A 25,097-nucleotide genomic window follows, 5' to 3' on the forward strand; every position below is an offset into this window, starting at 1 on the left:
ATTACGCGAAGAATTGCCGCGAATTCCAGCGATGCAAGACAAACCGACTAAGCCAGCGGAAGTGCCACAACCGATCGAGCCTCCTCGAGACGGTTTCAGCAGAATTGCATGGATTTGTAGGGCACTGTGAGGCGTCAGCATCAGGACACAAGTGGATCGTCGTCGCCACCGACTACCTTACCAGCTATGCAGAAACGAAAGCCCTGGCGAGAAGCAGTACGGCGGAGGTGTCCAAATTATTTGTCGAGATCATCCTGCTGCGACATGGTGCCCCAGAAGTCTTTATCGCCGTCTGACGAACTGGTTTTACAGCGGACCTTATGCAAGCAATAATGCAGTGCAGTCACACAGGCCACAGGAGGAAAACCACCTACCACCCTCAAATGAATGACCTAGCGGCTGAACATGTCCCTCGTCGACATGCTAGCAACGTGTGTCGACGTCGAACACAACACATGGAACACCGACCTTCCGTATGCAATTTTTGCTTGCAACACAACAGTGCAAGAAAGACACAGATGACGTCATTCCAGCTATCTCGGAAGAAACCCGCGAAAACTCAGGACGCCATGCTGCCACACGTTACCTACGAAGACAATCTCGGCGTCGCCGCCTATCTGCGCGGGCCGAAAGAGCACTACAGCTCACCCGCCTGAGCATCAAGATCCACCAAAGGACAGACAGCCGGCACTACAATCTTCGACGACGCTACGTGGAATACGCTACGACCATGTTTGGGTGTGGACCCCGATACACCGACGATGCTTTAGTGGGAAACTTTTGCGACGCTATTTCGAACCCTACAATATCATCCGACGTATTGGCGCGATGGACTATGAGGTCGTGCCAGAGAGCATTTCGAAGACTTGAAGTCGTCCAGGTTGGGCGCCTTAAGCTGTTCTACCAGGGCTAAAAAACTTCGAGACTTTTTCTTTGTTGCTTTAGTTATGTTTCCTTCAATACGAGTGCTTTTGTATTTTGCCTCTGTGTTAAATTTGCAGCATCGGGGCAATGCATTTTAACAGGAGAAAGGGACACGCATACTTCTTTATCGTTCGCCGACGACCGCTTTTCAACGACTAACATTTTTTTACCGTTATCACTGAGTACAGGACGCACCTGCATGTATCACGAGTTTCTCGAATATTATCGGTAGTTCTATCCGCTGTCGCTTGTCACCGAACCTTTTGCATTGGGATTGTATGCGCGACGCGAATTTCATAGTACTTTATGGAAGGCACGAGGGCACCAGTGATTACTCTGGAACCTCCGATCACTCATCTATAAAATCCGACGCGCTTGACCCGCTGATCAGATTTCAGAAGATCGCCAACTTTGCCCGCCACTATCGTTGTGCCTGCATGTTACTTGTTTTGCTGGGCACACGCTCGCCCAATAAAAATTAAATTTGTAATTCACTGCTTGGATAGTGTGTCATTCTTTGTCGTCACTACAACGTGACAATAGTGCTTGTGTAAATGCACGTAACGACGGATGGATGGAAAAACTTTATTGAGGTTCATCGGAACATGCACTAGCACGTAGCGGGCCACTCCTAGGTAGGGACAGAAAGACCCAGCCTCTCCACCACGTAACGATGGATAGAACTTTATGACTTACTTTTATTGCTTTAAAGTGTTCAGTTTGTTTTCGGTAACAAATCTGCTTTGATTTGTGTTCGACAAAGGGATATACATATGTATTTACAGGAAAAAGATCGTTAAGTGTCTTCAACAAAGTGACTGAATCATGTTATTAAGCAAGGGCAATATTTAATAGCAGTGTGTGACCATAAAGAAGCAAAATAGTATTGCTGAAGAGCAACCTAGATGTTCAAATTCGAATGGATCGGTTCTGTAAATGCTCTAGCTGTGTTAGATGTTTAGGATAAGGAGTAACTTACGCCGGTCTACAGTAACTGTTGTAGCTTTCAATAAATGCGTTGTTGAGCTTAAGCAAAATTTATGCATTGGAATAGAATCTGGCTAGGAGTATTATTCCGACTGGAGCAAATAACCTACATGTTAAGTGAACATTATTTTTTTATATTTCAAACTAGAGTGTAGTTTTTCTCCCTTGAATCAGTACTCAGAAACAGAATGAATCATATTGTCTCGATGTAGTGATGGTGAAGAACCAGAGCACCCAAACTGTGAGTCACGAATTGAGCGCTTTGTTGGGCGAACTTTTACCCACAAGAACAAGTGACACTCAAAGCACAACGATAGGACTATTGTCGATCGTCAAAATCTAATCTCCGGCACAAACGCGTTGGATATTTTGAGGTTACCCATTCTACGTTCCAGCGTTACCGCTCGTGCTCGCTTACTTTCTAGAATGTACACAGGTACTCGTGTCGCACATGCAATCACATTAGGCAAGATTACAACTTTGTTACAGTAAGGTTGCGACTCGGTGTAGCGTTTATGCCAGGAATCCTTCAGGCAAAAGCATCAGCACGGCCAGAAGTAGGGGCGAAAGAAAAGGGGTTATTTTACATTATTTGCGCTGGCTCCACATATGTATGCCCACTCCATGTAGGTTTACATAACGAGGGTCTCGAATCCGGCTACATTGATGCCTTCAGGTAACATATGTGGGATTATTGACCAGTTGCCTTCACCCAAAAAGATCACGTTCTTGTGGCGCCTGCGGCAAAAAGGACGTGCCACGTCCGCCGCCAAGGTCTATGAGTGGTGGCGCTGGCTAACACTCCCAGGGTTCTACTAGGACACACAAATACCAAAGAAAGTGGATGGGAAAAGAGCGCCGCGGTAGCTCAATTGGTAGAGCATCGCACGCGAAATGCGAAGGTTGTGGGTTCGGTTCCCACCTGCAGCAAGTTGTTTTTTTATCTACTTTAATTTGCGTTATATTTATCATTTCTTTATTTCATTTATTAAACGCAAGTAATTTCCCCTATGTTGTCCTTGGTGTCAGTGTTTGTTGGCTTCTTATGATATGACTAATAAAAAATCGGGCCCCTCGGTTAACCCCCTTTCTTCTCGTTCACTCCACGTAGGAGCACTTTAAATTTCTGAGTTCATTACACGTCTGAGCACACATCAAGACATGTCAGGACACACGTGTCAGCAGACGCCGGGACGCACTCTCCACACCAGAGGTGTCTGTTTATAAAAACAGTTAATTTCCCTAGGTTACAAGACTAGGGAATTCCTATGACTGTCTCTCGACAAATCCACATCGTGGAATCGTTCACAAAATCCCACCCATGACGTCGCACCGTCCAGCCGGACTCCGCCTTCAATGTTTCACCATCGTCCTCTCGTTTATCGCAACCGCGTTTCAACCTGGGAAACCGAAGCCAATGCACCTACCACGGTAGTCCTCGACATTGGCCCTTTTCATTAATTGGAGGCTCTCCGTGACCGTCAGCTTGTCAGGATCAGGTAGTGTGGTCTTCGCGGTAGTTACCGCTTCCACGGAAAACGGTGGTTGCCTCAAAGTGAGCTACTTTGTTTGCGCGTCACAGTCCATGTCAGGCCCCGTCGCCATCTGGGCGGGTGCTAAAGAAAGGGCTTCCTTGTCTGAAGCATTCAAGGAATGCTCATATCCATATTAAGAAGCAACAGTGGTTAGCAGGTGAAAGAGGATCCCTGGAACCACATAAACAATGTGCTCCGGTCGATATGGTGTTTGAAAATATTTGACACAATGGCCAAAGGGAAATTGTCATTTGAATGAAACAGAAGGTTCACGAGCACAAGATATTAAGCCCTAAGGACGACTGCATGGGGCGCGGAAGGGCAGTAAAATGCGTCTTACAGACTGACTACTTAGATCCTAACAAAACCTGTAAAGCCTTTCAAAGGTGGCTTTGATAAAGACAACATATAAGAATCAACAACTATAAGAGGGCCAGAATATACCTAAAAACCATGTGATGTAAATGGAGTGATATAAACTGTTGCCTGCATTATGGCGTTTGTTTTATACTATTCAGTAAAAGGAAGAACCACAAGATGCAGAAGAGTGCGTCTTTGGGCTGGTTGGTTCATGATTACGAGCAATAAGAAACAGCGCTAAACAACAGGATGAGTCAATGGACACAGAAAACAGGTTGTTAGTCAACGCTGTTTTCTGTGTCCCTTCACTCGTCCTGTTGTTTTGCGCTGTTTTTTATTGCTCGTCACCACAAGATGTCGCATGCATAACAAAAGAACGTCATTGTGTTTTGTGGTTCCTTAGGTGATAAATCAGTGATTCTTTTTAACATACAAATGCCTGGTTTATTTCGTGAGCAATTTCTCGCAGCATTTTACCATTTTTGTTTGGTACACACCAACCAAACAGCGAGTTTGTGGGGCATTGAGTTTTATTAGTAGCCTCGTAAAAGGTGGAATCATACATTTCTAGGGTTTCCGTGTAGGTACCCAATGGTAACTCTAGAGGTTGCCCTCACACCCATGGCGAATTCTCTACAAGAAGGCCGTCTAGAGTGGCGCAAGAGGTGCCCAGACGCTATGCTTGGGATTTTATAGGGACCTTTTAGAGCGCAGCTCTTAGGCCCTCGTTCTTGAGACGAGCGTCGGCATCGTACCTCGTAACCGAGCGAACCAGCGCGTAACAGCGAAGGATAAGCGTCAACGCAGAGCACAGCGGGAGATGAAAAACTGTGATAGCGCAGACAGCACGAGGAGTAAAGCGGAGGAGGAGGGTATTTCAAAAGCGTGAGAAGGAAAGCGCAGTGCCACGCAACACGGACTCAGCGGCCACGATGGCTGCGAGACGGCGCACGAGTAGCGCGCGTCGTCTGTTAACCAAAGTGCTGCATGAGTGGAGGTCTGTCTGTGGCGGCGCCTTCAGAACCACTACCACCCCCACGCGTCATCCACGCGCGGGGGACATCTGTACGCTTAATAAATATTGATTGGTTTCATAAGGTACCGGAATTCTAACCCAGTACCTTCCGCATCCGAAGCACATATTCACGTAAAAAGGCACTGCTACAATAGCCGAAATTTCTTGACTACAAAGGCAAAGTGGCTGATGGATAAGAATTATCTTAAACGGTGCACTAGAACAAATGTCAGTATATGTAATTTTTTTGTATATACAGCAAGCTAAGGACAATGGTATATATCCCCGAAACCGGATTTATTAGGCAAAGACATTCTAAATTAACGTATTTATTCAGTCGGTTCTCGGTGCACATTTTCTTTATTTGTTAAACACGTCAGCATTGCGACTGAGCGATATAGAGAGAGATGAAAATGAGGGAAAGGCCGGGAGGTTAACCAGAGTTAAAACCTCCGGTTTGCTACCCTGCACTAGGCGAAGGGAAAGGGGATGTAAAGACGGAAAGAAGAGCGTGACAAAAATAAAAGCGTGAGTAAACAATATGAATAGGGACGGAATGGGGTCATTATAGTGTTTCTAATAGGCCACTGTGACGTAAAGAGGTCAACAAAGCCTTGACCGACTTTCGCTGCGACGACAGTTCATGTCGGCATTCCAAAACAGACTGTTCTGAAAGTGGCCTGTCGTCAAGGCGGGCCAACGCGGTCGCCAGTGACAGCCGGTGCGCGCTGTATTCAGGACAGTAGCAAAGCACGTGTTCGATAGTCTTCTCGCCGGCGCAGTGACTGCAAGCCGCGCTGTCGTCTATACCGGCTCGGAAGGCGAAAGATCTTATGTAGGCGACACCTAGCCACAGTCGGCAAAGTACTACTGTTTCGAGTCGAGAGAGTCCAGATGGGGGTCGAAGTCGAAGGGATGGGTCCAGTCGGTGTAGACGTGTATGCTTCATGCTTGGTGTGTTCCATAAAGTTTTGATGGCTTCAATTGCAAGCACATGAATTTTCATTGCAGCGTCTGTTCTTGAGAATGGAATGGAGTCTTGAAAGCCCTCCTCATGTGCAGATCGTGCTGCTGCGTCAGCATGTTCATTGCCAATTATGGCACAGTGGCTTGGAATCCACTGGAACGTGATGTCGTGTCCTTGCTCGACGAGGTGATGAAGAAAAAGTCTGATTTCTAGAACTAGCTGTTCGTGGGGTCCTCGGCGCAAGGCAGAAACCAAACAATGAAGAGCAGCCTTGGAGTCACTGAACATCCATTTCTTGGGCAGTTCTTCAGAAGTTACACCAAGTGCACAACGAATAGCAGCAAGCTCTGCGGCAGTCGATATGGACTGCTGAGATAGTGAAATCTCTATGGTGAAGGGTTTTTCAGGAAAGATTACCGATCCTGCAGACCAATTCACCGTGGTTGAAGCGTCTGTATATAGATGATGATGCTCGTTGTGCGTCTCGTACAGCAAGAGCAGTGAAAGCTGCTTGAGTGCTGGAGACGAGAGTTGGGCTTTTGTTCGTATTCCTGGTACCATTAGTCGAACCTTTGCTTGAGCCAAGCACATAGTGGAAAAGGAACTTTCGCTCGAGCTGTATAACCTGGTGGAAGGTGTGCACGATAGGACAGGACTGTTTCACAAAAGGAAGCACGTTGTCGATCCTCTGGTAGTGAGGCTAGATGATGGGCAGGGGCTCGAGCAAGGTGTCTTACGTGTGCTCTGAGTGCTTCCATGACTATATGGGTCTTGGCTGGGAAATCGTGTGCAACAGCAATTATTGCGTACTCAATTGTGTCAGCCGTTGACAAGCACCGCGGCAATCCAAGACACACTCCAAGTTCCTGGGCCTGGACGCTTTCTAGTGTACGGATATTACTTGTGCAGGTGTTAGTCAGCACAGGCAAGCTGTATCACAAATACCCAAGAAAGAGCGTCCTGTAGAGTTGCATCATTGCATGTAATGAAGTACCCAGACTTTTCCTCCAAGAAGCTCATTAGAAATATCCGTCAGGCGCTTCTTTGGGTGAGCCACATGATCAAGGGCTCCAGCAGAGGTCACGGTCAATGATTACGCCTAAAAATCGGTGCGTCCTGACATAAGGTATGCTTCGACCGTCGATAGACATCATATGATCTCATTGGCTTTCGGCTAAACGCGACCAATGCGCATTTTTCTGGCGAGATCTTGAGGCCTTGTTCATTTAAGTACGCCGATGTTGGCGTGGCAACTTTTTAAAGACTGGCGCGTACTTGCGGCCGTGTCACACCAGATGCCCAGACGCAGATGTCGGCATACATTGATATTTTAACTGTGTTTGGAAGTTGTTGAACGAGACCAATGAGAACAAGGTTGAAAAGCGTGGGACTCAAAACACCGCCTGAACGATAATTTTCCATACACCTATGGTCCCTCTTCTGACTGTGTTAGAATTCTTAGGGTACTTCCGGCCCTTTTTGGGGGCTAGCTATGTATGTATGTATGTATGTATGTATGTATGTATGTATGTATGTATGTATGTATGTATGTATGTATGTATGTATGTATGTATGTATGTATGTATGTATGTATGTATGTATGTACGCACGCACGCATGCATGTATGTATGTATGTATGTATGCATGTATGTATGTATGTATGTACGCACGCACGCATGCATGTATGTATGTATGTATGTACGCACGCACGCATGCATGTATGTTTGTATGTATGTACGCACGCACGCATGCATGTATGTATGTATGTATGTACGCACGCACGCATGCATGTATGTTTGTATGTATGTATGTATGTATGTATGTATGTATGTATGTATGTATCGATTAGATTTTTGGTCTATCTAGGTGAATGGGTACTTCATCGTCGAATGGGTAATGGATCAGGCTGCTGTGCTGAGCAAATACAATTATAAACCAATCTCTCGACCAACTTGGGTCAATAAGCATGTGGCAACGCATACATATGTGGCGTTCTTCAACGAGCCTTTTTCACGGCGACATGGGTCACTGAGATTTACGATTATGATTATATATAGGGAGCACTCAAAAGGAATAGGAGTAATGAAGGATACTAAAAGTAATTGTCAGATTACTTACGAGTACGTTATTTCTCCGAATAGTATTAGTTCAGGCTAACTAGGTTCATCAAAAAGTAATTACAGCAGGTCACTGCAGCAATTGCAGCAGATATAGCGTCATCCTTGACACCGCGAGCCGCGGTGTGCGCACCTCAGCCGCTAATTCAATCATTCGTTGCATGAGCGCAATTTGAGCTACCGGAATTCCTACTAGCGAGTTTCTACTACTCCTACCTAATCCTACTAATCCTACCCACTCCTACTAATCCTACTAGCGAGTTTCTGTACTACGTTTTGGGTTCAGTTGAAAACTTTTGTGTTTATTGCTTTGCACATCAAGCATAATTATATAAAGGAAATTATTTACCCTACTACACGAAGACCATGCATAACATTACTTATAAAACTTAGCACAAACGTCACAGTGATACGATGGATGGGCATCATGGCCGCTCATGTCCAACTCACAATAAATAAAGTGCGAAGTGTAAACCGTTACAACAACGCAGCCAAAAAAAAAGTACTCCACATTAACGTTGTACACAAAATGTCAGTGCATAAACAACGTCACACATTCTTCGTGTGTGTGGTACGGGAAATCCTCACGCTTTTACCCAGGAACACCGACATTGCACTTACAGAAAGCTCATCGCAACTTGGCATTGAGACGGCCTTTAAGATCGGCGGCTTGAGAGGTCGACCTTATGATAATATTTCAGGCAATTATCCATATATGATGGCCGTTAACTTCTATGTCTTATAATTGCTTAGTGGCCCTGAGAAGCCTTGCAAACGTTGTTCTGGGGTTTGCTGAGTCTGTGATTTACACAATCCTTCCTTTATTCCTCATATACGTAGCGCACGAAAAAAAGGAATACAAAATCACCGACGATTACGACGCCCCCTAATGAGAAATTTGAGCGCAACTCTACGTGTGTTTTCATTTCGCGATATATTGAGGTATCGCACCGATCACCGCGCCGACTGGCAAAGCCGCGACGCCCGGCTCTTTATGTAAACTGGCCACCCAGGTCCCGCTTCTCGGCAACCGCAGCTTATCAGTCAAGCTCAATGTGCACTTGGCAGGCCTTATAAATGTAATATGTTCTCTAGAAATAATAAAAGTTTATTATTATTATTAATGTTATGCAAACGTAATCTTTATCGGGAAATATTTGTGGGAACGTTGTGTACAAAGCGAGCTTTTCCGCGGATGGCCAGCGCCGCCGCTGCCGCAAGGATGGATGGATGGATGCTATGAGCGTCCCCTTTGGAACGGGGCGGTGGGTTGCGCCACCAAGCTCTTGCTATTATACTGCCTAATGTCCTACCTAGGTTAAAAAATAAACAAATGAGAAAACAAACACTATGAACTACCACACCGAAATTTTTTGATCCCCTATTTCGAACTGTGCTTTTTTACGTCTCCGTTTTTTGTCGTGTCCCTACTTTTCTTCCACCAATCCTCCAATCGCCTCTTACTAATGCCTATTGCGGACATGCTTATTGTACTGCTCTCGCTGAACCCAAGGGCTTCAAGGAGGCCAGTGGTGCCTAAATCGACCGCTGGGTAGATGTCTTCACATCCTAATAAAACATGCTCCCTAGTCTCCCTAGCTTTACCGCAGCAAGCACATGTTTCTTCTTCCGTCTTATATCTCGCGTTATGGGTGTGTGTTCTAAGGCATCCCGATCTCGCTTCGAAAAGTAATGAGCTTCCATTTGAGTTATCATAAATTGTTTCTATCTTTATTTCGTTTTTTCCTCTTAAGTAGTTACTCATGACAGGTTTCTGTTCCATTGCTGCCACCCATGAGATTGCAAATGCGAGAGCGTTAGCGCCATCTGGTAGTGCTTCAAGGTGGTTTCCTCCGCTTTCCTCCTCGCAATCACTTCGCTATCACAGTCTCCTGCTTTTCTCCTCATCATTTTGCCATACTTTCCTCCTCCTCTTTCGGAGTCATGATTGCACGGTAGCCTCTTCCTCCGTTTCCTCATCGCGCGCTCTTTGCTATCCCTTCTTTCATTCCTCGCAGTGCTCCATGTTCGTTCGGTTACGCCGAGGGAGGACAACGCACACCGACGCTCAACGCAGGAAGGGGCACCTAAGAGCTGCGCTGTAAAAAAAAGGGAAGCTAAGGTAAAAATACACAGAACCCATCTCCTGAAGGCTCGGCAGAAATGCATTAAGAATTGAATCAGTATAGCTAAACAACGTGTTGCCACCATCGGAACGAGTTATGTATCTGGCATTTACTGCAGTGGCACTGCTCTTTCGCGCTTCCCCAAGAACGCTCGGCGCCATCTAGCGCCGCCACCACGCAGCCTGCGCTTCGCCTCCGATATAAATCCGGCGCCGGTGCTTGCGAACGCTGAGAGTCGCGTCATGCGGCAGCCGGCCTCCTCTCTCGAGCGTCTTGGTAGATAAGCTGCACCATGCAGTGGCCCTTCTAAAGGAATCTGGGCGTGGCCTCCGAGACGAGAATTTTCATCGTCCACCGGATGCTTTCGAAAAATTAGCTTCGTTCATTCACTTGCCGCAAACTCAGTGGCACATACTCAATGACTAATGATGGCGAGATGTTCTTTGAAGAGTGGCACATATCCGGCGCATCAATGGCGCAGCTCGCTAACGCGATGGCGGAAAATGCTATCTATAAAAAGCTTTTAAGGGGCCTTTCAACCTTTCAATAGAGGTCCGTTGAAGAGCGGTACGTACAGGCGCCCAAATCTTTAATTGGCGTGTGCGAGCGGCGACTTTTCCGTGCGTCAGCGCCGTACGATGGGGCGAGGCTAGAAAGAGTCTGAGGCTAACCGCATGCGGACAAAGCGCGCTCAGCTGGGCCAATGCTTCATACGTGCGTCATGTGTCTTCCGTGCGTCATAGGGCGCTGACTCAAGGAAAGGTCGCCGCTCGTGCACGCCAGTTAAAGATTTGGGCGCCTGTACGTACACACTGTCACATACTCGGTAACCCAGTACATTTAAGAGCTGGTCTCAAACCCTGATACCTCAGCACATCAACCATATGCGCTAGCCTTTCGACGACTGAATACCCAGTGAATCTGGAAAACGGTTATGTAACAAGATTAGACAGACAGACAGACACAGACAGACAGACAGACAGACACAGACAGACAGACACAGACAGACAGACAGACACAGACAGACAGACACAGACAGACAGACACAGACAGACAGACAGACACAGACAGACAGACAGACACAGACAGACAGACAGACACAGACAGACAGACAGACAGACAGACAGACACAGACAGACAGACAGACAGACAGACAGACAGACAGACAGACAGACAGACAGACAGACAGACAGACAGACAGACAGACAGACAGACAGACAGACAGACAGATAGATAGATAGATAGATAGATAGATAGATAGATAGATAGATAGATAGATAGATAGATAGATAGATAGATAGATAGATAGATAGATAGATAGACAGATAGACAGACAGATAGACAGACAGACAGACAGATAGATAGATAGATAGATAGATAGATAGATAGATAGATAGATAGATAGATAGATAGATAGATAGATAGATAGATAGATAGATAGATAGATAGATAGATAGATAGATAGATAGATAGATAGATAGATAGATAGATAGGGAAGCGCGTGAAGTACTCTAAGATTACTAACGCATTAAATAAATGTCGGGTAACATTGAAAGACTGCATTCCGGAACCTCCCTAGTGGTGTTCTCTAGAAATATCAATTTGCATTTCTGGTTGTCCGGGGCGAACATTGTTCGTATACTTTTTGTAATATGGAATGGTAGCCTCTTCTTAGTAGAGATATCTTTTTCTTTTATTAAGAGAAAACAGCGGTACCTACAATAATCATACAATGTTATGCCCGAAGGCTCGCCCCACTCCATTCCATTGTTTCCTACACAGCCCACTAATGTCTTTAATGTTACCTTGAAGGCACTGCCCCTCAATTATGATAAGGCATTCATAGTGAAATATGACACACGAACGTCCCCCTTCACTGTGTCCTTGTCAATTGTGCGCGCTACATATTTCACTATTAATTCGTGCCAACTCGCCCAACTATCACTTCTGCTGCATGATAAGGCATTTTAACTACTAATTTTAATGTGGTTTATTTTCAGAAACAGCCGACAAATCCGAGATTGAACAATGATTGCTACAAAGCCAATTATTTATATATATGGTATGTACGAAACTTATTTCCATAGGGAGCATAGTGAGCGTCGTCATTGTTTCTTATTTTCTTCTTTACTTTTGTAAATGGCGGAGGGTACTGTTCGGCTGACTATTGTGAGAAAGTCTTTTATATGCACGTACTCCACTTGATTGTTTCATGACATGTGTAAACGTTCATGTAAAGAAAAGCACGAAATGGGCCCTGAATCACTTATTACGCTTCAGTCCAAATTGACTCAATAGGAAGACTATATCATTGGAATCTTAAAGAAACAAATTTAGGTGATCCGCGTAATTTGTTCAGGGTATCTAAACACCTGAAGGACAACAGAATGCAGCGGACACGCCCTGCGTTTGCAACTTTCTCCGCCAATTATAAGGTCGTTTAATGACTATGGTCACTCGGGTAAACTATAAAGTTTCTTTCTAACGTGACGGCATCAGTAAGACCTAGAGCAGGTTGCTGTTGAGCTTCACTTTTATAGTAAATATAAGCGAATTATTTGTGCAACGGTAGAAATAAGAAGGCGAAAGCAAGAAATCCATAGGTTCACGGAAAGCAATGGTTACACATCCGCCTCCGAGTAGGAATTGTCTGTTACAGCTGTTGCCTGCACACTGGTATCGGCAAACGCATATACCGAGGGAAGGAGTCGAATAAAGAGTTCCTTCGGAAAAGTTCGGTTCTGTTGTAGACGTTGTTGTTGTTTTGTGATGCGAGAATTTAGAACGATTAAGGAGAAATTTCATTTCATTTCATATTGTTACCTCAAGGACTCTTCCAGGGGTTGTTAAAAATTAAAAAATTAAATTGTGGGGTTTTACGTGCCAAAACCACTTTCTGGTTATGAGTCACGTCGTAGTGGAGGACTCCGGAAATTTCGACTACCTGGGGTTCTTTAACGTGCAACTAAATCTAAGTACACGGGCCTTTTCGCATTTCGCCCCCATCGAAATGCGGCCGCCGTGGCCGGGATTTGATCCCGCGACCTCGTGCTCAGCAGCCCAACACCATAGCCACTGAGCAACCACAGCGGGTAGGGGTTGTTACATAAGAAATGGATATGCAGGAAAATTTTTGTTTGACCTGGGTAACTACATGTTAATTCCGCGACAGGTTGTCTGTTACATTTAGAAGAAATATTGTCGGGCAGGTGATTGCGACAGCGCTGTGGGAAAGGTCATTCTGATCGGATGCTGTGCGGGGGAAAGAAAGGAGGCGGAGAATGTAGCCATGTGGCTGCGTGGCCGGTCGACTTGAAGGACACGGCCGGTACGATGCGGGCTGGTGAGATGATAAAGCTTGGACGGTCACGGGTGCTGTAATAAAACGTATGGAACAGGGCTAGAGATGCGATGCGACGACGAAGTGCGAGAGACAATATGGATGACTATGCTTTTAATGTGCACAGCAGTGCAGTGGCGGACACAGCTAGGAGGCTGCGGAGGGGTATATATAGAAATAAAAATTCAAATGGTACCACTCAATTAAGTTCAATTAAAAATTTCTTTACAAAACATACAGTGTTGCGTTGAAAGCCCCTCTGGCAAGAACGCTGCAAGAATGCAGCTTGGTGGAGGCCAGAGGGGCCGGTAATTGGTAGCAGTGCCAATACGGATTGTGCTTGACATTTTGAATCCCATTGTACTTGTCCTCTTCCAGAACAGGTTGTCAGGACAAGTTACTAATTGAGTGGTGAATTTTCGTTGCATCACGTTGCACAGTATTGAAGTAGAAGTGCGCTCACCCAGTAACTTATATGTATAATGCAGCACTTCACATTACTGTTGTCGAATGCACGAAAAAATTGTCATCCAACCCAGTGAAGCGTGAAGTTACAAGCAAAACCCGTGCAAGTTTCCCTTAAAGAAGACTTCGCATTTGAAAACGCTTTTCTATGGTTGTCTCTCTACCACCTGCACTAACGAGGAGGCTAGCAAATCGCAGAGTGAAGCCGAATTAATCGGCAAGTCGAAGCACAATGACGCATGATATGGCAAGTTAGTCCTGCGGATGACAGCAACTTGCAGGGAGGATCATGAAAGTTAAAATTGTCATGCATCTGAATGTAGTTTGAAACTAAAAAGAAAAAAGGAAGCCCAAACGGATATCAAAGAAAGAAAGCTTCGCAGTTCGAGAAATCATTGTCCTGGTCCTGGGATTCAGCCTGGGACCAAATGTCTTCTCAGAGTAATCGCTCTACCAGCTCAGCTGACAAGAAGCTACTAGACAGTAACGCGAGGCAGAATGGCAAAATGATTTTTCACGTTTTAATTATGAAATAATTAAATAATTTGCTTCACTTGCACGTGCATCTTTTTCGCTTTTCCCGTCCCTTTCACATTTGCCAGACATCACGCTTCCCGTTGTTATTGACGTGCCTTTAATTAATTTCTAGAGCTTATCTCAGTACACAATTTCGTAAGATTGCGCAAGACGAACAAAATATATAGTAAGTATAACGCCGGACAGTGTGCTCGTGTCTTACCATGTCTTTCATTTCTTTTGTGGTTTCTAAAAATGAATTCTAATCAAACCGCCCAAATCTCTATTGTGTTGTTTGAATACAACCGTGGAATAATATGTGACCCTTAGAAGCAACAATATTAACCTAGAAATCGAGGTTTCGTGTCTGCTTTTCAGTGATCTTCGTCAGCGGATCCTGCACGATTGCTGAAGATACTGCAGACATAGTAAATACAGCACTAGCAGAAACTGAGAAGCCTTCAGTCAAATGGACAGCAGAACAATATACTCACAAGGGGTGGAGCGAAGACTTGGTGAAAGACAATATGTTTGCACTAGAAGTCATAGAGGTAACCTTTTACTTGTTTGCTATAGAAAACAAAGGCAGAGGAAGAGCTCATGGCGACAATGATGTTGCTATTCTGTCATGAAGTCTCCGACGTGGCAATGCTGAAGCGTATTGACAGTGATCTAGCAGATCGATATTTACTGTAACGTTTTCCCATGATGAAGTTAAGAGTACATAGGTCGCGTTAGCACAAAGAGGCTGTTTTTATGATACAACTTAGCAAAACAAATTGGGTGCGTGTACGTCACTATGGTTTTCGAAGCATTTGCTGACGAGGAGGCGCAGTTAGTCCTTTAAAGCAAAAAGAAAGGTGCTCTGCACTAGTGCTTATTTGTGATGATAAACCATTTACTTTGTCTAATGGAGCTATTGACTTCTGAGCACGTATGCTTCGGCTAAGCATATTTTGTAAGCAGAACGACTCAATCAATTTCATCTTTCCAGATAACTCCCATTGTGATCGGTTATCAATCAATCAATCAATCCATCAAAGTTTATTTCACCAGAATATTCTGGATGGTCTTCAGGGCTAAAAGCTGCTCTAGGCAGCTTGACTGAGTCCCTGAAGACCCTTAAATCGGCAGCATACGGCGTTCACAGCACATATATGCATATCGTATCCTAATTTTAACATGTGTGCAATACTGTAACAAAGTTTATGTAAGGATCACCTGAAGTTTGCATACAGAGTTACAGTAGGATTCGCATCAAATGTTTAATACTGCATAAACAAGCAAAAAGTGGCGTCTATTATCAATAGACACCACTTTTCTTTTTTTTTTGCAGATTGGTCTTTTACAGCGACTTAGTTATTCGGTAGCACGATTTCGTATAATGGAAGTATATGTGGGAATGAATAATGCCAGCAAGCAAGCCGCAATCTACAAAAAAAGCATCACTAAGGACTTTAAAAATTAGGAAGTCCTGAAGATCAGTTTAGTGTAATTATTCACGAAAACGTGGACAACAAAACAATCACTTTCATGCAACGTGTGAAAAATTTGGAATTGAAAACATTAGGTTGTTAACAATCAACGAATTTTTACGTTTCATTTGAAGATTTTAATTGGCGAATAACGGTACTCTGAGAACCAGGAATTGGATATTCAGTGTGCGGTAGGTGGGACTTTTACAACCTTAACTATAGGATACTGCGCCGGGAGATCACACACAAAGAGCTGCTTGCAAATTATTGCTTTAACAAAAAAGTCCCCGTTTGTCGCATTGTACTGTGCTGCATTTATAAACACTATTAGCCAGTCATTATAACTTTTCCCTACCTGGTATGTTTGTAGCCTCTTATGGTGATCCGGGAGACAGTTCAGCATAAGAAGTGTCCGGATACGTGTATACGGTGTTTTATAGATGATACGGTGGTCTCTGGGGTATGTGCCCCAGGAAGCGCTGGTCACCATGATGTTCCGGGTATACATCTTTGTAAATACATATAAATGTTATAGCTAAGTTGTCTGACGGGAAGATTTACATACAGGACCCCTAGTGCAGGTGCCGAATGCTTTACCGATTAGGCCGCGGGAGCATTCCTCAGTAGACGGAACATAGCCTCATTCGTAATTTATTGCGTGCATGCCAGCGCATTGAGGCGTACGGTGAATTTTGTGACTACTCCAGGGAGTCTTTCGCGGTCGTAAATCACTAGACATAAAAAAAAATGATATCTTCAGTTTTAAATCGTTTTCTGAAGAACATTGCTGACATTAACTACACGATTTCGGTGTGCGCCAGAATTTTAACGTAAGGTAGCGAAATATGTGTAGGCGGGTTTGGGTTCCAATCGTCAAACCGCTTTCAGAGAGGAAGCTGTATTAGAAGACATTTCATTGGACAGGTCTGCTTGCTGGAAGAAATTATGACAAAGCCTCAGGAACCTATACACACCATGCATGCCCTGACTGCTTGTGCCATCGTTTCTCTACACGTAGTAGCCATGGTAGGATGACCAAAATAGTACATGCTGGTGCGTGGTTTCTGCTGCGAAGCATGGCGTCCCTCACATCTCGCAAACATGCCACCGCATATTGTCAGGATGCCAATCGAGGAGCTCCAGCGAAACGCAAATCGCACTGATTCAAACCGGGCCTGCATTTGCGTAAAAGCCTATCCGCTGCTCCTAATAAAAAAAAAAAAACATGGGCACACTAAAGTGCAGTTGACATCGACGGGAAACTAAGTATTGTCGGTGTTATTGCCTCATGAACATTGTGCTTATATACGAAAGTGCAGTTTTCGAGGGATAGACAATTTATTATTATTTATTAATCGCAGGATACTGCCGGCCTTAGTCTTAGGTCTTGGGCAGGAGTGGATAATGCGATATACAGATGAACCAAAAAAAAATGAACACCAAAAATCATTACAAGAATTCAATGCATTGCAATAGGCATATTCCCTGATCCGCCCGAACCGTGCAGAGCATTCCAACGAAAAAGCTTTACAAAAGTTCAATATATTTTAGGATACAGATATTCGCTGAACCGCAAAAGCTGTACAGAGCATATTGATAACAACGTGATATTGATAACAAGGAGCCGCATTCATACATTCCTATACATATAGACACACACACACACACACACACACACACACACACATATATATATATATATATATATATATATATATATATATATATAGGAAGACACAGACGAAAAGCTATGTACAAGTATATTTACAAGAAAATACGCTGCGCTTGGCCAAGAGGCAACAGCCCGCGCCAGCTTCTAATCGTCGTCGTCGTCTTCACACTGCTCGCCTTTTCGTGATCGCACATATTGTTCCGTAGCACTACTCGCGCCTGCAAAAGCGCCGTCCCGGAGCGACTAAAGATCGGACTCGGAAGCAATGTAGTAGGCCTTGAGCCTACTGACATGCACGACATCACTAGATGCCAGAGGAGAGGACGAGGTTGAACCCACTGCAGCAATTTCATAAGTCACAGGCGTCACCTGGCGCAGCACGCGGTAGGGCCCTGTGTATCGCGAAAGGAGCTTCTCTGAAAGTCCGACGTGACGAGAGGGCGACCACAGGAGCACGAGCGCACCAGGCGAAAACAGTACGTCACGATGGCGGGCGTGCGTTGTAGTGACACTGCTGAGTGATGTGTGAGGCCGTGAGTCGTGCACGGGCAAGCTTGGCGTGCATGGTCGGCGAGGGCGATGGCGTCGCGCGCATACTCGCTTGTTGAGATCGCAGCAGGAGGAAGTGCCGTGTCTAGGGGCAAGGTAGGTTCGCGACCGTACAGTAGATAAAACGGAGAAAATCCGGCGGTGTCGTGCGGGGAAGAATTGTACGCAAATGTTACGTAAGGAAGGGCAATTTCCCAGTCGTGGTGGTCTTTGGAAACGTACTTGGACAGCATATCGGTAAGAGTACGGTTTAACCGCTCTGTCAGGCCACTGGTTTGAGGACTGTATGAGGTAGCCAGCCTGTGTTTAATAGAGCAGGAACGCAGAATGTCGGCGATAACTTTCGAGAGGAAGTTTCGACCACGGTCAGTAAGCAGCTGTCGCGGGGCTCCATGAAGCAAGATAATGTCACGCAAGAGAAAGTCCACGACGTCAGTGGTGCAACAGGTAGGGAGAGCCCGAGTGATAGCGTATCGGGTGGCGTAATCAGTCGCGACGGCTACCCATTTGTTCCCAGAGGATGACGTGAGAAAGGGACCGAGCAGGTCTAATCCAACACGAAAGAACGGTTCCACAGGGACGGTGATCGGCTGGAGACGACCGGCAGGTAGCACCTGAGGTGTTTTCCGACGCTGGCAGGGATCACAGGCAGCAACATAGCGTCGAACGGAGCGAGCGAGACTAGGCCAACAGAAGTGGCGGCGGACGCGGTCGTACGTGCGGGTTACCCCAAGATGTCCTGCAGTGGGTGCGTCATGCATCTCAAAGAGCACAGTCTGTCGTAGCTGTTTTGGCACGACAAGAAGAAGATCAGAGCCGTCAGGGAGGAAGTTCCTTCGATACAGAATGCCGCCCTGGAGGACATATCGGCGAACGGATGCGTCGGTAGGTGGAGAGCGCAGACGCTCGATAAGTGCTCGCAGCGATAGGTCTCGGTACTGCTCATCGGCGATGTTCGCGAAGGCAGACACAGAGAAAATGCCGTTGGCGCTACTACTGTCGGCGTCGTGAGGCTCGTCGACCGGGTAGCGAGACAGGCAGTCAGCGTCCTTGTGTAGTCGGCCAGATTTATAGGTGACAGTATACGAACATTCTTGGAGGCGTAAGGCCCAGCGACCAAGTCTTCCTGTAGGATCTTTCAGTGAGCATAACCAGCAAAGCGCGTGATGGTCTGTGACAACGGAAAAGGGTCGGCCATATAAGTATGGGCGGAATTTCGCAATCGCCCAAACTAGGGCCAGACACTCACGCTCAGTGATGGAATAGTTGCGCTCCGCGGGTGAGAGGAACCTGCTGGCGTAAGCGATAACACGGTCGTGGCCACGCTGGCGTTGTGCCAGTACTGCGCCAATTCCGTGACCGCTGGCATCAGTACGGACTTCAGTAGGTGCAGAAGGATCGAAGTGGGCCAGAACAGGAGGCGTTGTGAGAATGTCGATTAGATGTGAGAATGCAGAGGCCTCGTTATCGCCCCACTGGAAAGGGGAGTCTTTTTTTCAAAAGCTCGGTTAGGGGTCGTGCTATGGCGGCGAAATTTCTCACGAAACGGCGGAAGTACGAACAAAGGCTGATGAAGCTGCGCACATCCTTGACACACTTCGGAACAGGGAAGTGCGCAACAGCATGGATCTTGCCTGGGTCCGGTTGCACTCCGTTCGCGTCGACGAGATGTCCAAGGACGGTAAGCTGGCGACGGCCGAATTGACACTTCGATGCGTTGAGTTGCAGACCGGCTCGACGAAAAACGTCCAGGACTGCTGAGAGGCGCTTGAGGTGCGTAGCCAACGTTGGGGAGAATACGATAACGTCGTCCAAGTAGCACAGGCACGTGGACCATTTGATACCGTGAAGAAGGGAGTCCATCATGCGTTCAAAAGTGGCAGGGGCGTTACATAGACCGAACGGCATCACTTTGAATTGATAAAGACCATCGGGTGTTACAAAAGCAGTCTTCTCGCGGTCGAGATCATCCACGGCAATCTGCCAGTAGCCGGAGCGCACCTCCACTCGCACCTTACCCCGCACCTCCACCAGATATGTTACGTAGGAAGACGCAGACGAAAAGCTGTGTACAAGTATATGTACAAGAAAATACGCTGCGCTTGGCCAAGAGGCAACAGCCCGCGCTAGCTTCTAATCGTCGTCGTCGTGTTCACACTGCTCGCCTTTTCGTGATCGCACATATTGTTCCGTAGCAATATATATATATATATATATATATATATATATATATATATATATGTAAGTGTGTGCATACACATACATATAATATCACGTCTAAATGCTATTCAGCATGTTGCAGAATGATTGGACAGTCGGGCATTCCACTGAAATAGTGGAGAGTGCATTCCACTCAACTATCGTCCGAGGAAAAAACGTGTTTTTAAATACATTTGTTCTTCAAGAAAATTTCTTTATTTGCTTCGGACGAATAGATCGTGTTGCACACCTGGTAACTAAAGAAATCTACATATCCTCATCTATCCCCAGCATATCATGGTAAAGTAAATATTAAGTAATAAAGAACAGCACATTGTACGAAGAAGTAATTTTTATTTTAAGTGAATTACTGACAGGCTGGGTATTATATACATATTCTGCGAAACTTCTTTATTCTCGAAGATACCGCGCTACGATGACAAACAAGTCACAGCTCTGATGATGATATCTACAGATGAGGAAGATGAGATGCGAATACTTTGCTCACACTAAAAATCCTACTTACGTATTTATTCTTTTTCGACCCACTGCCGCCCGATTCATGGTCAATCCCCCGTAGTGGGTTGTGCTATAACAACAGGCGCCAAGCCAAACCACACCAAAGTAATTTCCCCCTCTAGCGGAAGCAGCCAGCCTGGCCGCAGAAGTGTGCTACGAAACGCGCCGTAGATAAGGTTTCAAACGAGACACGTGCACAATCTCGGTCCCGCGATAAACGACGGTCAAGAGGAAGTACAAAGAGGCGAAAGGCGGTAATTAACAGGTGAAGTTCGTTCAAGAATTTGGTAGGGTCTAAGAAAACGACTGTGAAATTTGGCGGGGGCACGTACAGGTGTACAGAGTAGTACTTCGTCGCCAGGGCAGAAAATCACATTGTGTCCAGTGGAGTCATAGCGGTGCTTGCGATCATCTTGGGAGATGTCCGTGTTAATGTGGGCGAGGTAGCGGCAGTGGGCGAGGCGGGAAACAAATTGTTTGGAAAAAGGCATTGCCAATGAGACAGGGGCCGAGAAGAAAGATGCATCAAGGGCGAAAGTTGGTGAGCGGCCGTAGACAAGGACTGATGGGGAAAAATTGCTGGTACGTTGAGGTTCAGCGTTACAGGCAAAATTCACAAACGGTACGATTGCATCCCAGTTTGTGTGGTCTGCGCTGATGTAAATTGAGATCATGTCGGAGAGTATACGATGGAAACGCTTGGTCAAGCCATTGGTCTGTGGATGGTAGCTGGAAGTTGTCTTATGAGCAGTGCTGGTAGCTCGTAGAACTTCGGCAAGAATGGAAGAGAGGGACACCTTGCCGTGGTTGCTGAGGAGAACGCGTGGTGCTCCATGGCGTAAAAAGATGCTTTGCAGGAAAAAGTCCGCAACTTCAGAAGCTGTACCAGAATGTATAAGACAAGCTGTCTCAGCATAACGAGCGAGATGATCAACAGCTACCACGATCTATTGATACCACTTGGTGGTCATGGGAAGAGGCCCGTACAAGTCTTTTCCGACCATCTCAAAGGGATAGGCAGGACAACGATGGGGTTAGAGGGGCCCAGCGGGTACAGATGTGGGGCGTTTGCGGCGTTGACAAATCATGCAAGAAGGCGATATATTTGGCCACGGCGGAGGAGAGGCTAGTCCAAGAGAGGCCGCTTCCGATCCGGTCGTACGTCTCGTGCTATCCAAGGTTCCCTGCCGTTGGATAGCCATGAAAAGCTTGTAGAACCTCGCTTTTCCAGAGAACGGGGAATGAGGGGGCCCACTTGTTGCCATCTGGGTGACAAATGTAGAGGCGTATATAGGGCGCCGTTGTGCAACTGGAATTGGTCAAGTTGTCGACGCAGACGGGAGTTTGGGGCGAAGAGGAACCGCTAAGGCGTTCAAGAATTGTCCGACAGTATGGGTCTGCATGCTGATGCGCCGATAAGAACGTGATGACAGTCGGCGCCTTACCAATCCAGTGTTGCGATTTGTAAAGGGGATGAAAATGGCTCGCGAGACAGACTGACCATAATGTGAAGGCGTGGGTGGGTGATACGAGAGCGGAAGCGGGCAACGCGAGAGAGCGTCGGTGTCTTGGTGCTTCTTTCCAGACCTGTACATTATGTCGAAGTCGTATTCCTGTGAGCGAATCACCTAGCGCCCAACACTACCCGATCAGTTCTTCAGCGAGGAACGCCACCACAACGCCTGATGGTCTGTAACGACCGAGAAACGACGGCCGCGTAAATACGGAGAAAATTTTTACACAGCCCAAACAACAGCGAGGCATTCCTGTTCAGTAATTGTACAATCTGTTTCTGCTGTAGACAGGCAAGGACTGGCATAGGCAATGACTCGCTCACGAGAGGCATGGTCACGCTGTCATGGAACAGCTCCTATGCCATGTCGTCATGTCTACACAACCAGTTCCCCGAGTTGTTTACTCAGCACGGCAACAGTATCGCGGGTACGGTAGCAGGGAGAAGAAAGCACAAAAATTTACCAGTGATTACGATACTCCATCATGCGAATTTTGAGCGCAGTTGTGTAGGTTTTTTTTTGAATTCGCGATATCGTGTCGTAAAGAATCTGATTCTGAACGACAGGGTCTTCTCGGCGGCTGCGCTGAGCCTCTGCTCGGGCAGCTCGTTTAGCAGCAGCGGCAGGCGAAGCATTTCCACCGGTTGAGTTGCTCATTGTTTAGAAAGAAAGCGTGAACACGGGAACGCGTGGCTCGCACGAGTGCGTTCTCTAGCGGCGGTGGTGGAAGTGAAGAAGCGCATGCGCAATGGGTCCGACGCCCACGCCAGCGCTTTGCTTCTGCGCGCGCCGCATGCCTGGTCACCGCCGGCACTGCGCTTTCCTCATGACCATTTCGTCGTACTCTCCTCCTCCGCTTTCCCCCGCGCGCTTCCTTCACCATCGCCGTCTTTCATCCCCCGCTGCGCACAGCGTTCGCTCTTTAATTCTTCGCTGTGCCCCTTCGCTCGGTTACGCAGAGGGACGCTGACGTTCAACGCAGGAATGGGCGCATAAGAGCTGCGCCGTAATAGTTTCGCGTTAAAAAGAAAATACGCGTCTTCAAGATGCTGCTGACTACACAGGTTCAATCGCACATAGAAGGATACTCTTGCTTTTTTTTACCTTGATGCGAGGTACCTTGGACACCTAAACAGATGGCGATCTCCTTTCGCATCGTCATTTGAGGACCGTGTGCTGCCATCTGAGCGACAGCTTTTTGGATCACTTACGAGAAATTTCCGACTACATAAAAGCGTACTTGAGGAGGTTTCCGCCGGGTTCAAGGGCAGCTGCTCTTTGTAAGCATTGTGGGGGCTGTTGCCGTTATTAAATGATACTGCGGAAGAAAAATGATAAGCAATCGAGGATATCTTCTTATTTGTGCTAAGTTTCTTCTTTCGAGTTTATTTCTACATGCGCATTTGGAGCACACCAATCAATCACTGAAGTTTGAGATTTCAATTCCATTCAATTTTATTGATAAGTAAATTTGCACAAAAGCAGTTGTCTACAGGGGTCTCAAAGTAAAAAAAACTGCAAGCTGGACCCCTTATGATGTTAATGCTTCTAAACCTAGTGTGAGCCAATTGTGATCTCATTGCAGGAGCTGCTTCGACTTCCTCCAGAAGATATCGCTCGTTTGTATGAAATGAATAAAGAAAACAAGGGCGACCTCGAGCTTATCATGAAGAGCCTTCGACGTAGGAAACGATCCAACGAAATTCTAAGTTTTCTTCGGTGGTTCGGAAACACCGTATTCAGAATCTTGAAGACTGCGATTTTTGATTTTGTAAGTACTACGTGCTTGTTTATCGTCGTGCTTGAGAAAGGATGTTGTACAACGCTTTGTGAGTTACTAAATTGTAAGAAACATAGCTGGAGAAAGCGAATGTAAATTTTCCATACAGCTTCGCGGATTCACTAAGGACTACTTGCCCTTACTTCCTTTGTGTGCGAGTTTCGCACGCCTGTGACCATACCAAGCGCGATTGGATATGTTTACACTGCATTGAGCATATTCCGCAAGTACTATCTACTTCTATTTAAAACCAAAAGTATAAGGTCACCTCCGTGCCTTGCGTACAACGAACAGGAAAAGCTAGCCTATTCCCTAATTTGCGCTTGCAGGCTATCTACAATGAAGATTATCGCCTTAATATCCGTAATGAACATCCATTTTCATGATCACTGTCATCCCGTGAGGTAAGACACTATGAGGTAACATCGCATCTGAATTTCGCAAGCAGTGAGGGGCCCTTAAAACTTCCTCAGAGACACAGGCATCAGTGAGACACCTTAATTTGTTGAATGCTGTGGTGTACTTTTTGTAGGTCGTTTGTCTGTCGCACACTCTGCATAACGTTTTATTTTACAGCGAAGCTGTGGATGCGACCACAGAAGCGCTTGAATAGAATTATAGCCAGTTTGTACCGTTTTCAGCAAAGGCAATACAACTCACGAAGTTGATATTTTGGGAAATATTGACAAATTTTAAAGTATGTGTGTCAGTTTGGGTTTAATTAAGTTTTTCTAACCCTCGTCTTCAAGCAGTTATTAGGCAATACATGAAAAGCTTCAAAAGTTTCAACGCTTATCTGAAATGACCTAAAACGGCACAGATTTCATATGTTCCGGAAATTGGGGCCGCGCTATAGGTGACACGCACCAAAGGTATCAATTGTGTGTGTTAATTAAGGGCTCTGAATATAACTACTGAAAAGCCGCCTTCATCTTAACTTCATACGTTGCTCAAGACATGCCGTTGCTATTGCCGAGTCTCGCGTGTCAAACATGTGAGGCATGGTGCTTATATTTCATTAAAGTAGGAAACGTGTT

General features: G+C 46.0%; 1 long non-coding RNA gene across 1 annotated transcript; it reads left to right on the forward strand.

The window, feature by feature from the left end:
- Positions 1 to 12,035: 12,035 nt before the first annotated feature.
- Positions 12,036 to 23,945, forward strand: LOC129385357 (uncharacterized). The gene is made up of 3 exons (XR_008612925.1): positions 12,036 to 12,093; positions 14,731 to 14,903; positions 23,866 to 23,945. It is a non-coding gene; the product is annotated as an uncharacterized lncRNA (long non-coding RNA).
- Positions 23,946 to 25,097: the final 1,152 nt, after the last annotated feature.

The sequence above is a fragment of the Dermacentor andersoni genome, chromosome 7 (genome assembly GCF_023375885.2).
Source record: "Dermacentor andersoni chromosome 7, qqDerAnde1_hic_scaffold, whole genome shotgun sequence".
In the NCBI taxonomy this organism is placed as follows: Eukaryota; Metazoa; Arthropoda; class Arachnida; order Ixodida; family Ixodidae; genus Dermacentor; species Dermacentor andersoni.